Source organism: Panicum virgatum, chromosome 9N (assembly GCF_016808335.1).
Source record: "Panicum virgatum strain AP13 chromosome 9N, P.virgatum_v5, whole genome shotgun sequence".
Lineage (NCBI taxonomy): Eukaryota > Viridiplantae > Streptophyta > Magnoliopsida > Poales > Poaceae > Panicum > Panicum virgatum.
The window spans coordinates 41,729,228-41,741,463 of record NC_053153.1 but is presented as its reverse complement, the minus strand read 5'-3'; the positions used below and the strand labels follow the sequence as shown (position 1 = coordinate 41,741,463).

Genomic DNA, 12,236 nt, shown 5'->3' with positions numbered 1-12,236 from the left:
TACCAGCCGATTTTCTCCAAGAATCTCGAACTGGTGCAAAAGGAAGGAACTGAAGTGGCAAGAACACCCAAGCTAATGCAAGCTGAGCAGGATCAGGATCAGATTGTTCAGAAGATCATCATTTTTGAAGAAATAGGAAGGAACATTGTTCTGTTACTGAAATGTATTCTGTGTTCATGTATCTTTCTTTGGATTGCTGTAATGTGGGTTTTATGCAAGAATGCATGACCATTTATAATGGTTCTAGGCATGACCATATGTAATGGTTCTAGGCAGACTGAATGACAATGTGTGGTTTTATTAAGACTCTAATTAAGCCTTGCTTCATCTCAAAATGTGTCTGATTCAGCATATGTTTTGAGCACAAGCACAAAGTTGACAGATGGAATGTTTGTTAACCAGAAGCACACAAAGTTGACAGATGGAATGTTTGTTAACCACAACCACAAGCACACATATTTAGAGCAGTGCATACATATCACATCTCCAATTGTTCTGAGAGTGCATACATATCATGACCATAAATATCATCTCTAATTGTTCTGAGAGGATATATATATAGATCATCGCCATCTCTAATTGTTTTGCACTTTCCTTCACAAAAGAGCTATCTGATTCACAAAAGGTTAAGTGGTCCAAAAGATGAGATGCATTCACATCATGCCTGCTTTCTGCTTTTCCTAGCTCTAGATGGTGCAGCCTTGCCTTCTTTGGGATCCTTCCTCTTTCTTGCATCTGCCTTCCCTTCCTTGGTAGCAGTTGTAAGAGCTTCTGGCCGTGGCACTGGTTGGTTTGAGCTGATGAAGTGAGAGTCTGGCAGAGGCCCAACATGGAGATTGGAGGAGTACCCAGATTGTGCACCCTTCAAGCAAAATTATGTTAGTTAATTGATGGAGCATGAATGAGTTTGCAAAATGCAGAATTGATATGGTTTACCTCTTCCATCATTCTCATCAGCATGGTGGATGTCATCTGTGACAGTAAAAATAAAGGCTGACTTGACTGTTGCAGGCTATCTTGTGTGAAGCAAGTAGGCTGACTTGCAGGATTCACCGAGATATCTTCAGGCAATTGGACCTCATCTGCAGGCTATTGGACCTCAACTGCAGGCAGGTGTTGTTTAGCAACAGGAGGCACATCAGGGACATAGTCTTCAGGTCTTATTTCCATCTTCTTCAAAAAGCAGCCTTTTGAATTGTGGTTTTCACCCTGACAGTAGCCACATTTTATGATCACTCCATGTCTGCTCATCTTTGTTCCATGTGGTCTATGAACTTCATGTGGTTGCTTTCTCCTAGACTTAGGTGGCCTTCCCACTTTCTTCTCATATAGAGGTGGCAGCACTCGAGGACCATTCACTTTCTCCTAGGTTGCCATATCGTGACATGGAAAGATAATTTTTTCATAAGCTGCATTGAATGATTGCACTAAGTAACATTCATGCACAACACTCTCGGATGGGATCCTCTCATGTCTCAGGCATGATATTGCATGTCCATAGGGAATGCCTATTAGTTGCCACCTTCTACACTTACATTCCTTCTTGATGATATCTACAATGTAATGCTTTTCTCTCTCAACCACTTGAAATACACCTTGTCCAGCAGGAAGTGCATAGCAAACATTAGCATACTCTGCATTTTTGGCAACTTTTTTTCTAATCTTAGGATAGATGGTTCCTACAAAATTCTCTGCTTCCAGTTGTTTGCTATAGTACCTAGTCATGAGCTGTTGTTTAATTCTCTACGGCATACTAAGGATAGGCATCTCTCTAGCCTCTAGAATATACTTGTTGAAAACCTCACAACTGTTGTTCAAGAGCAGATCACATTTAGGGAATTCTTAAAAAAAGGATATTACCCAAGTTTTAGGTGCCATCTTGTCCAACCACTTGAATGCTTCCTGATCAAGTGCCCTTATTTGTTCCATTTTATGATTCCACATAGCCATTGTGCTTGATCTTGCACAAGTCCACAATTGGTTCTTCAAAATGTCACCCTTGAATCATGCATCTCTGAAATTGGACCATAGATGCCTCACACAAAACATGTGCTTTGAGTCAGGGAATACTTGCTCAACTGCTGGAATAAGACCTTGAAATAGCATCATAAAAAATGTATAAGTAAGAGCCATGGCTAAGTAACAGTTATGGATAAGTGCCAACAACTTATCTTTTGTTTATTAGTCATGATAGTCCATGGAAATGTATTGATAATGCCCAAATCATCCTTCAAAGTTTGCAAGAACCACTTCCATGTGGCCAGTGACTCCACTTCAACCACAGCCAGTGCTATTGGGTAAATGCAATCATTGGGATCACTACCCGCTGTGAGGATTTGACCACAAAATTTGGTCTTGATGTGGCAGTCATCCAAACAAATGAAAGGTCTGCACCCAGAAAGAAATCCTCTCTTGCATGCATCCAATGACATGTAACAAGTAGAGAAGTGACTGTTCACAATGTTGAGATAGAATGTACTTCCTGGATTACTTCTCCTCAATTCCTGTTCATAGTCCCAAAGCTGATTGTACTACTCACTCTCATCTCCATGTATCTTCTTTAGAGCAAACCTCCTAGCTCTAGCCAACTTGCTTCTTGAGGGAATAAGGTTCCATTCTTTTCGAACAGTTTTTGCAAAGTTGGCAAGACTCATCTTGTCATTAGCTCTGAAATTGTCGATGTACTTCTCAGCCAGCCAATTTGAGGTGCACCTCTTTAGTACCCACTCCGTCTGGCAATTATGTTGACCAAAATATGTCTTCGCCATGAAGCCTTAACCCTGCTATCTTTTGATGCATACAAACTCCAAGGGCAGTCATTAGCATAATGTGCTCTAATTCTCCTCTGATCATTTCTTGGCATCTTTATGTTAACCCTATTTTTCAAGCTGTACTCAGTTATATCCTTTCTCAAAATCTCTACTGACTCAAATACCATTCCAACCTTGAATGCAAGGTTACTCAAATCCTCTTGTGTAAATTCTTGAATTTCAAATTAACTTGACCATCCATATCATCATCTGGTACGTGCAGACCTTCATCATCACTTGATTCAATTTCTCCTTCAACAAATGTCACTGCACTTCTCCTTCCAGTTTTGTTGCCTTTAGATACTCCCTCATCCACCACATCAGCATCAACATAATCCACAAACAGATCGTCATCTCCATCCTCAACCTCATAGTCACTGTCAGGAAAGTCTGAGTCCTCACTATCCTCACTGCCACTGGCATTTGCTGTTCATATGGCTTGGCAATTCTGTTCATCATCAAAGCTGCTTCTTAGATTTTTGTAGAAATCAGGGAGTGTCTCAGGCACATTCTTTTCAACATATTGTACCTTACAAGGGCTAAAAATCTTGGGCAATTCTGTAGAGGGGTTTACAACCACATCATCCCAATTTACACCCCCAAGGCCTCAACATGATCAATGTACACGACCAGATTCTTAACCCTACCAACCACGGATCTCATGGCATTCATGTCTGAATCATTTGTGACTATTCTCAACCCATCTGCCAGTTCCTTCCTCAGTAACAACCAATAAACCTTCAGAGAGGCCTTATCAGTGTAACCTAGATGTTCAAAGAAACCCTCAAACCATAGAGGAGACCAAGTATCAGCGTCGCAATTATCAATAATCTTCCCATTCACATACGTCCTCAACTGACCAGACCCAACAAAAAACCCACCATGAGGCAACTCAACTGTAAAAAGCTCATCACTGGCACCTACATTACAACAAACATTCAAACCTAGGGTTCACAGGCCAAAATCAACAAACCCTATCGCAAAGATCGAACCATTCAAACTTGTCCCTAACCCTAACCAACAAATCGATAAGAGAAATTGGCTGCAAAACTTACCGTAAGTGGGAGCTACATCCGCCTTCCGCCGAAACGTCGATGCCATCACTAATCGGGGCCGCCTGAAGCAACGTCGTGGTGGCGTCGCTGGGTCTTCTTGCTCCACCCAGCAGCACTGATGATCCCCGCCGACCTTCGTTGGCCACACTAGCAGCAGGGGGGCGGAGGGCACTACTACAAAAACGATTTGTAGGAACGGCTCAATTTTTTAAGGGGTGGACCTAAATTTGACCCGTTGCTACAGATGGGCCTCGGTACTGTAGCAACTCAACCGCCTTTAGAAACACCATTTGTAGGGGCAACCGGAGCCGCCCCTACAAATGGACGCCATTTTTAGGGGCGCCCCCCCTCTCGGCCGCCCCTAAAAATGACCCCATTTATAGGGGCGGCTGGGGGGGTGTGCCGCCCCTATAAACACCATTTCTAGGGGCAACTTACACCCCCCTCCCCCGGCCGCCCCTACAAATATATGTAAGGTTTTTTGTTTGTTTTTTGGCTCCAATGGAGCTCTCTTTGCCTCTCGCTTGATTTAGATCTTGATGGTGTGGATTAACCATAGTTCATGCGAATACCAAGCCTACGGAGAGCACATACTCTTGAACTCTTACAGGAGGTGGATCTTCACAATTTGTTAGGGCTAGGCGAATCCTCTCTAACAACTTAGCACTAGCCACACAAGTCTGAAGGCAGTTAAATTGCCATTTTGGATCCCATGAGGGCCACCACTTCTTGGTAAGAGGGAAGGCATCAAATATTGTCTTTGGAGGTATCGGAAGTATAGGTGACCCATTCACGAGTGGCAGGTTGTGTATGTATCCTCTCTTTCTGGAAGCAGCACAGGAGTACTTTGAGTCTACAAATTCTAGATCAATATCAAAGAGGAATCTTGATATTTTACCCCAAACACCTTTAGGGGCAAGTGCCACATTCTCATAATAGAAGTATGGTGGCCCAATAGCCAGTCTAGGTAGCAATCTGTTGTTCACTGACCTTAACCTGTTCGACAAATTAAAACCAATCATTGGTTTTGGAAGACGCATTGGCTCATCATCCGAAGATTTAACATAAGTTCACATCTACATGAATAGTGTGCAATACAAAGTCAGAACTCACAAACTACAAATAGAGATAGAAGATTTAACAAAATTTGAATTGCATGCCTACATTACATCAGCTAACAAATATTATTCCGAAGCAAGAGGTAGTCAACATACTTAACATCACCAATCTTGTACCCCAGGGCATCGTCAATGAAAATCAATGCACGAATAAGTGCGCTGTCCTTTGCTTCACTTCTACGAGGAAGTGCTTTGCCGTAGATGGTGAACATTGGTTCTGCGGTAGGATCTCGTGTGGTTCGAAATTGAAAAGAACCTTGGTAGAGACCACTTCTACGAGGAAGTTCTTTGCCGTAGATGGTGAACATTGGTTCTGCGGTAGGATCTCGTGTGGTTCGAAATTGAAAAGAACCTTGGTAGAGACGTTCCCTTGTATGTACCGGTCCCTCCTCAGTTGAGTAATAACCCAACTGCTCCACGGCTTGACATAAAATTTTTTCTAAACTCATCGCCGCAAATGTGTTACCAAATATATCCTGCAATGGAGATGTAATATAAATATTACAAAAGTACTTTGATTAACAAAATTCACATACTATGTCATGTAGAAACTATCATAATTCTTTAAATTAACAAAATTCACTTACTATGTCATGTAGATTTTCTCGTGAAAGGCTCTCACAGAGACTAACAATATCATGTTGATTCCATCGAAGTGCTTTGATTTTAAACCATGGCAAATTTCGAATCGGATAACCATAGCTCTCAAGTTCCAAAAGACATGCTTTATGGCAGTTCTTTCATAAGTCATCTGAACTGGTGATTCCTTCCCACTAGCCACTACTGCCATCATGGTACCTAGATCTTGTCTTAATGGTATCTCGAAAGAGATTGCCATTTTCTTGAATTGTAGGCGTTCTATGGTTTCCACCTATAGAGGTGTACCACCTAGGCATTGTAGTACTTCAGTAAGACATTTAAAATAATCGATCCGTTGCATTAGAGGCAACAAAATATTAATAAGTATCAATAATTCTTATTAATCAAGCCAAAAAAGGATCATACTCAAAAGATGGGTCTTACTATGCTTGGAGCTGTAATGTTCTGTTGAGAACATCACCTCGGTCTAGCCCTCGCTACAAGAGATTTGACTTTAGGTGACGTTCCATTTGTCATAGAAATGGTTATTTTCGTTACGTTTTGCATTTTGTGACGCTCGGGTGACGAAAATACATTCGTCGTCAAATATGGGTCATAAAATGTATACTGTGACGAAAATATGTTTTTTTTGTCATAAATTTGTGATGATCCTTACGGTGTCACTAATTTGTGACACTTGATTTTCATCACTACCAAGCTCAAAAAAAAGTCACGAAATCAATGCAATGGCTAACTATGCAAATGCCACGTAGGACAGAAAACATCACAAAATTTTGTGCTCACAAGACGTGGAGATGATTAGGATGCGACGTGGCAGACTCTAATTGTGACGATTTGATTTGTCACAAAACTATGAATAACCCAACAACCCATATTGTAAGCCCAACAAAGCCCAATGAGATCCAAGTTTTTTTTGTTATTTTTTGGCCTAATTGTTATTTGCAAATTTATAATTGATGACAAATTAAATGGGCCAAGCCCATTAAATGCATTACAGCCCAGTTTAATACAAATAGAGAAATAGATTAATAATAGTAGTACACAGTACACAATAGCTTACATGTACACAACATTTATACATGACAAAAAGGCTACAATCAGCTAAACACCATGTGTATGTGATGTGATATATTTGCATCGCATTAGTCCCTTGTCCTTCCAGCCTGCAGGTAAACAAGACAGTCATGAGCAGTAACTAAGATTCAACATGGCCCAATTAGAAGATGACAAGAACCATTGCTACTTGGCTACAACACTGAAGGCTTGCATGTCTGAAACTAATGTGTTTGGTTACATACCTACATGTTATGCTAACAACCACGTAAATCATCTAGAAGTTGTTTATGAGCGAACAACTAGGTATTGGCCAATTAGTTTATAGACATATAAATCAGCTAGAAGTTTATTTCTGAGAGAACAGAGCTAACAACAACCAGTGCAGCAAGCAGATAGTTTGGCCATCACTCCTGGTGGAACTAATAAGCAGCAAGCGTAGATGTACCTCTTATCATACTGATGTCAAAACCGCAATGAAGACAGAGTTCTACTCTAGAAGTACAAGCGTGCAAAAATATAAGAGCAAGAGTCTTTACTGGCAAGATATTACATACATACTGGTTTGCAAGTGAAATTATATAAATGCCAAGTGTTACTTTATGTTAGCAACAACAGAACTGAATGAGCCTACCCCTCAGGAAAAAAACAATCTGATTGAGGGGCACGTAGAGCCATTGAATATGAACAACTTGCTGTCTCCAGAAACTAAGTATTGTGACAGGCTGACAGCATCAAATAATTCAAATCAAATGAAGCATGTATCTCAAGCTTCAGACAACACATGAATTAAGCATGAGTTAGTGTAGAGGAGCGGGCAGGCATACCTTCCCTCATCCTCCAGATGATTAGTGCACTCCAAAGAGATAGTGCAGAGGAACAATGCCCTGCAAATCCACACAAACTTCAATTACTAGCTGCATCATTGTTGATGGACACCGCAGAATAAGATGTCAAGTAGTATGATAGTTCTACTCAATGTTGGGCATGATACTTACTATGAGAAGACATCAAGGACTGATCCCTTTTTCGACTACTCTCTTGTCAATAAACTAAGCAAGATGTAACAAATTCAGAAACATGGCTAAAATATGAGAAGATATCCACCAAATAAGCACATAGCAAAAATAATTGAGAAGTTGTCTAAATTTACCTGCACTTTATTGTGAAATTCAGGGCTCCACAAGCAGAAATCATTGGACTGGAAACAAAAGAAATTCAATATTAATCATGTTCACCTACAGCTGGACAAGTGCCATTATAATCCGAATCAAGAAATATGAGACAACTTACTCTATTTTCTACTGCATAGTAAAAATGAGTCAATTCAGCGATCACAAAAGTAATGTGACAATTTTTTGTCAGATAATGGTATGCTGGAGGCAATAGCATTACTTTGTAAGGTAATATTCAGAGATCAGTGAACAAATTGCAAGCTAACTAGTTCATCTAGCTTATGTTCAGACCCATTAGTTCGAGTTTGTCTAGCACCGAAAAAATTACCCTAAAACCTGAAGAGCCCAAAACCATTACCTATGCACGAAAGCATCTTGATGGGATGCGCAGGGGAGGAGGCAAAGCTCTTGTGGCACGTGTTGACCATGATGGTGTCGAGCATCAGGTCGCTCCAGATCCGGACTTGGGGGAAGGGTTGGTGTTGGGGGCTAGGGTGGGTAGGGGAAGACTGACTTGATTCGACTTCACCCGCACGCTGAGGATCGCGTTGCAGCTGTGGATTCGCCCGTCGTGGTCCCCGTGACGATAACCCCGATGCCGCGGTGGATCTCGTCAACCCGAGATGTGGCAGCCGCGGCGAGGGCCTGGCGGTGGCGCTGCGCGGGCGAGGGCGGCGCAGTACGAGCGGCGGCGCGCGCCAAGGCGGCTGCACGCGCGGGAGGAGGCGGCGCGGGGGAGCGGCGGCCACAGGGAAGGGGCCGCGCGCAGGGTAGGGCGGCTAGGGTTGGGGCCGTGAGGAACAAGAAGGGCGTGAGGGGTGTTGTGTGCTTGGTGGGCTGGGCTAGGTGGGCTGTGTGGGCGGGTCTGGGTCGCGAGTTGGGGCGTTTTTTTATTTTTGTATTTTTTTTAAAAAAAAATTACAGAAATATATTTTTGGTTTCAGATTTTACAGTTCTGTACCCCTACCGCCCGGCAGGGGGGCGGCAGGGGGCCTACCGCCCGACAGGTAGGCGGTAGGGACTTATATGTAAATAAAAATAAATTTATTTTGCGCAGAGGTCTTTGGCACCAGTTGGCGGCAGGGGGCCTGCCGCCCGGCAGGGGGCGGCAGGCTCCCTCCTCAAATATAAAACTCCACCATTTCCTTCTGCGCCCTCATTTTCTGCCCACGAGATCCAGAGAGGGGAGAGAGAGAGGAGGGGTGAGGGAGGTAAAAAAACCGGCGAAGCCCTGCAGGATTTTGGATCCGAACCGCAGGTAACCAATATTTCTCAACTATTATAGACTTGTTTCTAAAATAATTATGAATTAGAATAGATTTAGTTTATGGATAGTGAAATATAGAATAGTAAACTTAGAATGACAGTACCTTATTATTATTGCAGCATAAGGCAATGACTGCCTCTAATTCTGTTGGATTTTCATGGACCGAAGAAAAATTTAGTATATTTCTTGACATCATGACACATCTTTTAATCAGTAAGAAGTTGGATCCATTAGCGGATGGTACGATAGAGATGGTGTTGTCCAAATTAGTTGAGTTTAAAGATTTGACATTGTTTCGAGGTATTACAATGCAAGATTTAAATGAACACCTGCTAGAACGTCGGAAGATATACATGAGGGTATGTGAACTAGCGAATCATCCTTATGTTATTGGATTCTTACAAACTAATTGTAAGATATGGATGCGGCCAGAAGTGTATGAGATGCACATTAAGGTAACTCTTATTTAGTTCTAATCACGTCCGTTATTTGTAATCCATATTTACAAAATAGTAAAATTATTGTGTAATTATATGCTAGGATTATCCCGAGGACACGGAGTTGATTAACAAATCGATATCAAATTTCCGTAAATTGGTATGTATCTTTGGTGGACTTATGCCGCAAACTAGACGAAGGAGGTGGATAAGATCTTCGGGTGATAGTACTTTGCCTGCGCAAGAACAGATGCCCGGAGGTTCGTCAAGTCATGATGCAGCACCTCAACCACCAATTTGTGTTAACTGGGATGACGACATGGATGACTTCATGCCCCCGAAACCATGGCCTCCAACACATGATGTTCCTCCCCCTTTACATGAACCTAGAATCAGAAAAGAGACAAAGGGAAAGACAAGAGGTTCATCAAGTCATGTTGCACCACCTGCAATACAAACTTGTGTTAACTGGGATGACGACATGGATGACTTTATGCCCCCAAACCATGGCCTTCAACACATGATGTTCCTCCCCCTGTACATAAACGTAAATCCAGAAAAGAGAGAAAAGGAAAGGCAAGAGGTTCGTCGAGCCATACTACACCACCTGCAGCACCACCATCTGTCAACTGGGATGACGACCTAGATGATTTCATGTCATGATCTATAACATATGATGTTCATCGGTTTAAGATGTATTCGCATTTAGTATTGTTAATGTTGTATTATGCTTGTATGTATGTCTCGTACCTAACTTTGCATTCACTGGACATGTACATAATGTCGAGTTTGAATCGTACTTAGTCGTAATGGAGCATCGAAGTATAAACATACCATCTATTGTATGTAATAGAAAATACGAGAGTGATAAGAGGCGAACGTTGAAGTGTATAAATAAGCGGTCCACAGCTATCTCATTACAAATAAACATCAGAGATACAAATATCAGATACAAACATCATAATACAACGATAATGAAATACACATCACACATGCAGTGGCATGGCAGAACCCATTGCAAACTACGGTAAACAGATTCCGGACTAACCTAACATGCCTTAGGTAATTTAAAAAAAAAACAGAACAAACACAACAATGCAGCATGTCACTAGCACTAGGGTAGTCCTAGTAGCCGTACCCCACGTAGCAAACTGCGTTGAGCCTTCTCCGCAGTATCCACCCATTGCAGGTGGTGCAGGCGGTGGTGCCGGAGGCGCAGGGCCCTTCTTTTTGTGACAAGGGCAGTTGCAGTAAGGAATAGTGCATGGTTCCTCCTGTGAGCCAGCAGCATTGCTGGTATCATCAACTTCGTCGTCTTTGTTACCCTCGCTCACTTCCTCATAATGGTTCACCTTGCATTCCAGATCAAAGATCTTTATCTAGAGGTACTCGATGAACTCCTGAACAGAATCAATTGGTGCAGGATCGACCCACATAGTAAAACCACAGTTTTCTGGAGCATCGGAAGACTGCAAAACAAATTTCATGTAAGGTGTCTCATTGAAGAAAAAGAAATGAAACAACCGAGTATTACCCATGCGTGTGGACATTTAAAGAAACGCCGACCGCCATCCATCCCGTCGGTGCACATCTGCACTAAGCAGTCCTCATCATGTCTGCATTTTGGCCACGGTTCTCTACGGTTATCATATTGTCGAAGAGGAGTTTCATTGGTAAATTCACTCTTTTGCTGTGGCGGAAACTCAAACACTGGTTCCGGAAAGGAATCAGGTCCAAGAGGCCCCTCCCATATTATGGGGTCTCCCTTTCTTCCCCCTTTTCCTTTCCCAAAACCGTAGTAATTCTTCCCGCTAGACCCACCTCCAGACATTGGGTATACAATGAGCTTTGGTGTTTGAGTGCTGCTGGGAGTTCACAAACTTCAGAGTATTTATAGGCGCACAATGGTCTGATACCCGGAGTGTGGAGTGTAAATGCACCTAAAAAGCCTACATGACATCACAGTGAAGAGGCTAGATGACCTAACACTGAAAAGACTAGATTCGATTCTCGAAAGGACTACTCGATGCATCTCTGTGCATGCTGACTCACAGCACTGCATTGCTGCCGCTCGATCGATCGCGCCTAGATGCCGCCTTCCCCACTACACGCCATATACCTTCACTGTAGAATGACAGGTCCGTCGTCCTCGCCAGAGATACTGATTTGAAGGTGAGCTGGTGTGGTTGCCGTGTTGTCACATCTTTTTGAAATGGTGGAAGGGCACTGCTATTGGGTTGTCGTCTTTTGTCACGTATGTTTGGGCAAAGAATGCGACATTTGGGAAACCCGTGATCGCCGTGCTGAGCAGTGGCAACCTGTGATCTCGTACTCGCAACTAGATACACTATGGTTCCTATTTTGAGCTATTCGAGCGTGTAGTCATCATCATCGTCGGCAGGATCTCGGCTGCTAACTCCTACCGCACCTAACTTGTCCTTCATTAAACCACATAACATATTACATTGAAGGTTTCATTCGTTACAACCAAATTCGAGACAAATACATAATATACTTAGTTTTGTACACACAAATACATTGCAAGCTGTTATGTGCACAACTAGATGCGGCAAATTCTTGTAGGTGGAGCCGATCCATCCATCGGATTCCCGGAAGGTCCAGCCTCGGCAGCAGCAGTGGGTACTGAAAGCTGTGGGCACTTCTTGTAAGTGTGACCGTCCGCTCCACACAAGTTGCAACGTTTTTTCTTCTTTCCAGCCT

At 42.6% G+C, this 12,236-nt stretch overlaps 1 long non-coding RNA gene across 1 annotated transcript; it reads right to left on the bottom strand.

Moving 5' to 3' along the window:
• Window positions 1-6,515: 6,515 nt before the first annotated feature.
• On the bottom strand, window positions 6,516-8,619 carry LOC120692075. Its single transcript, XR_005682472.1, has 5 exons — window positions 8,170-8,619; window positions 7,790-7,837; window positions 7,635-7,688; window positions 7,464-7,523; window positions 6,516-6,746 (listed from the first exon to the last, which is right to left on the bottom strand). It is a non-coding gene; the product is annotated as an uncharacterized LOC120692075 (long non-coding RNA).
• Between the last annotated feature and the right edge of the window lie 3,617 nt (window positions 8,620-12,236).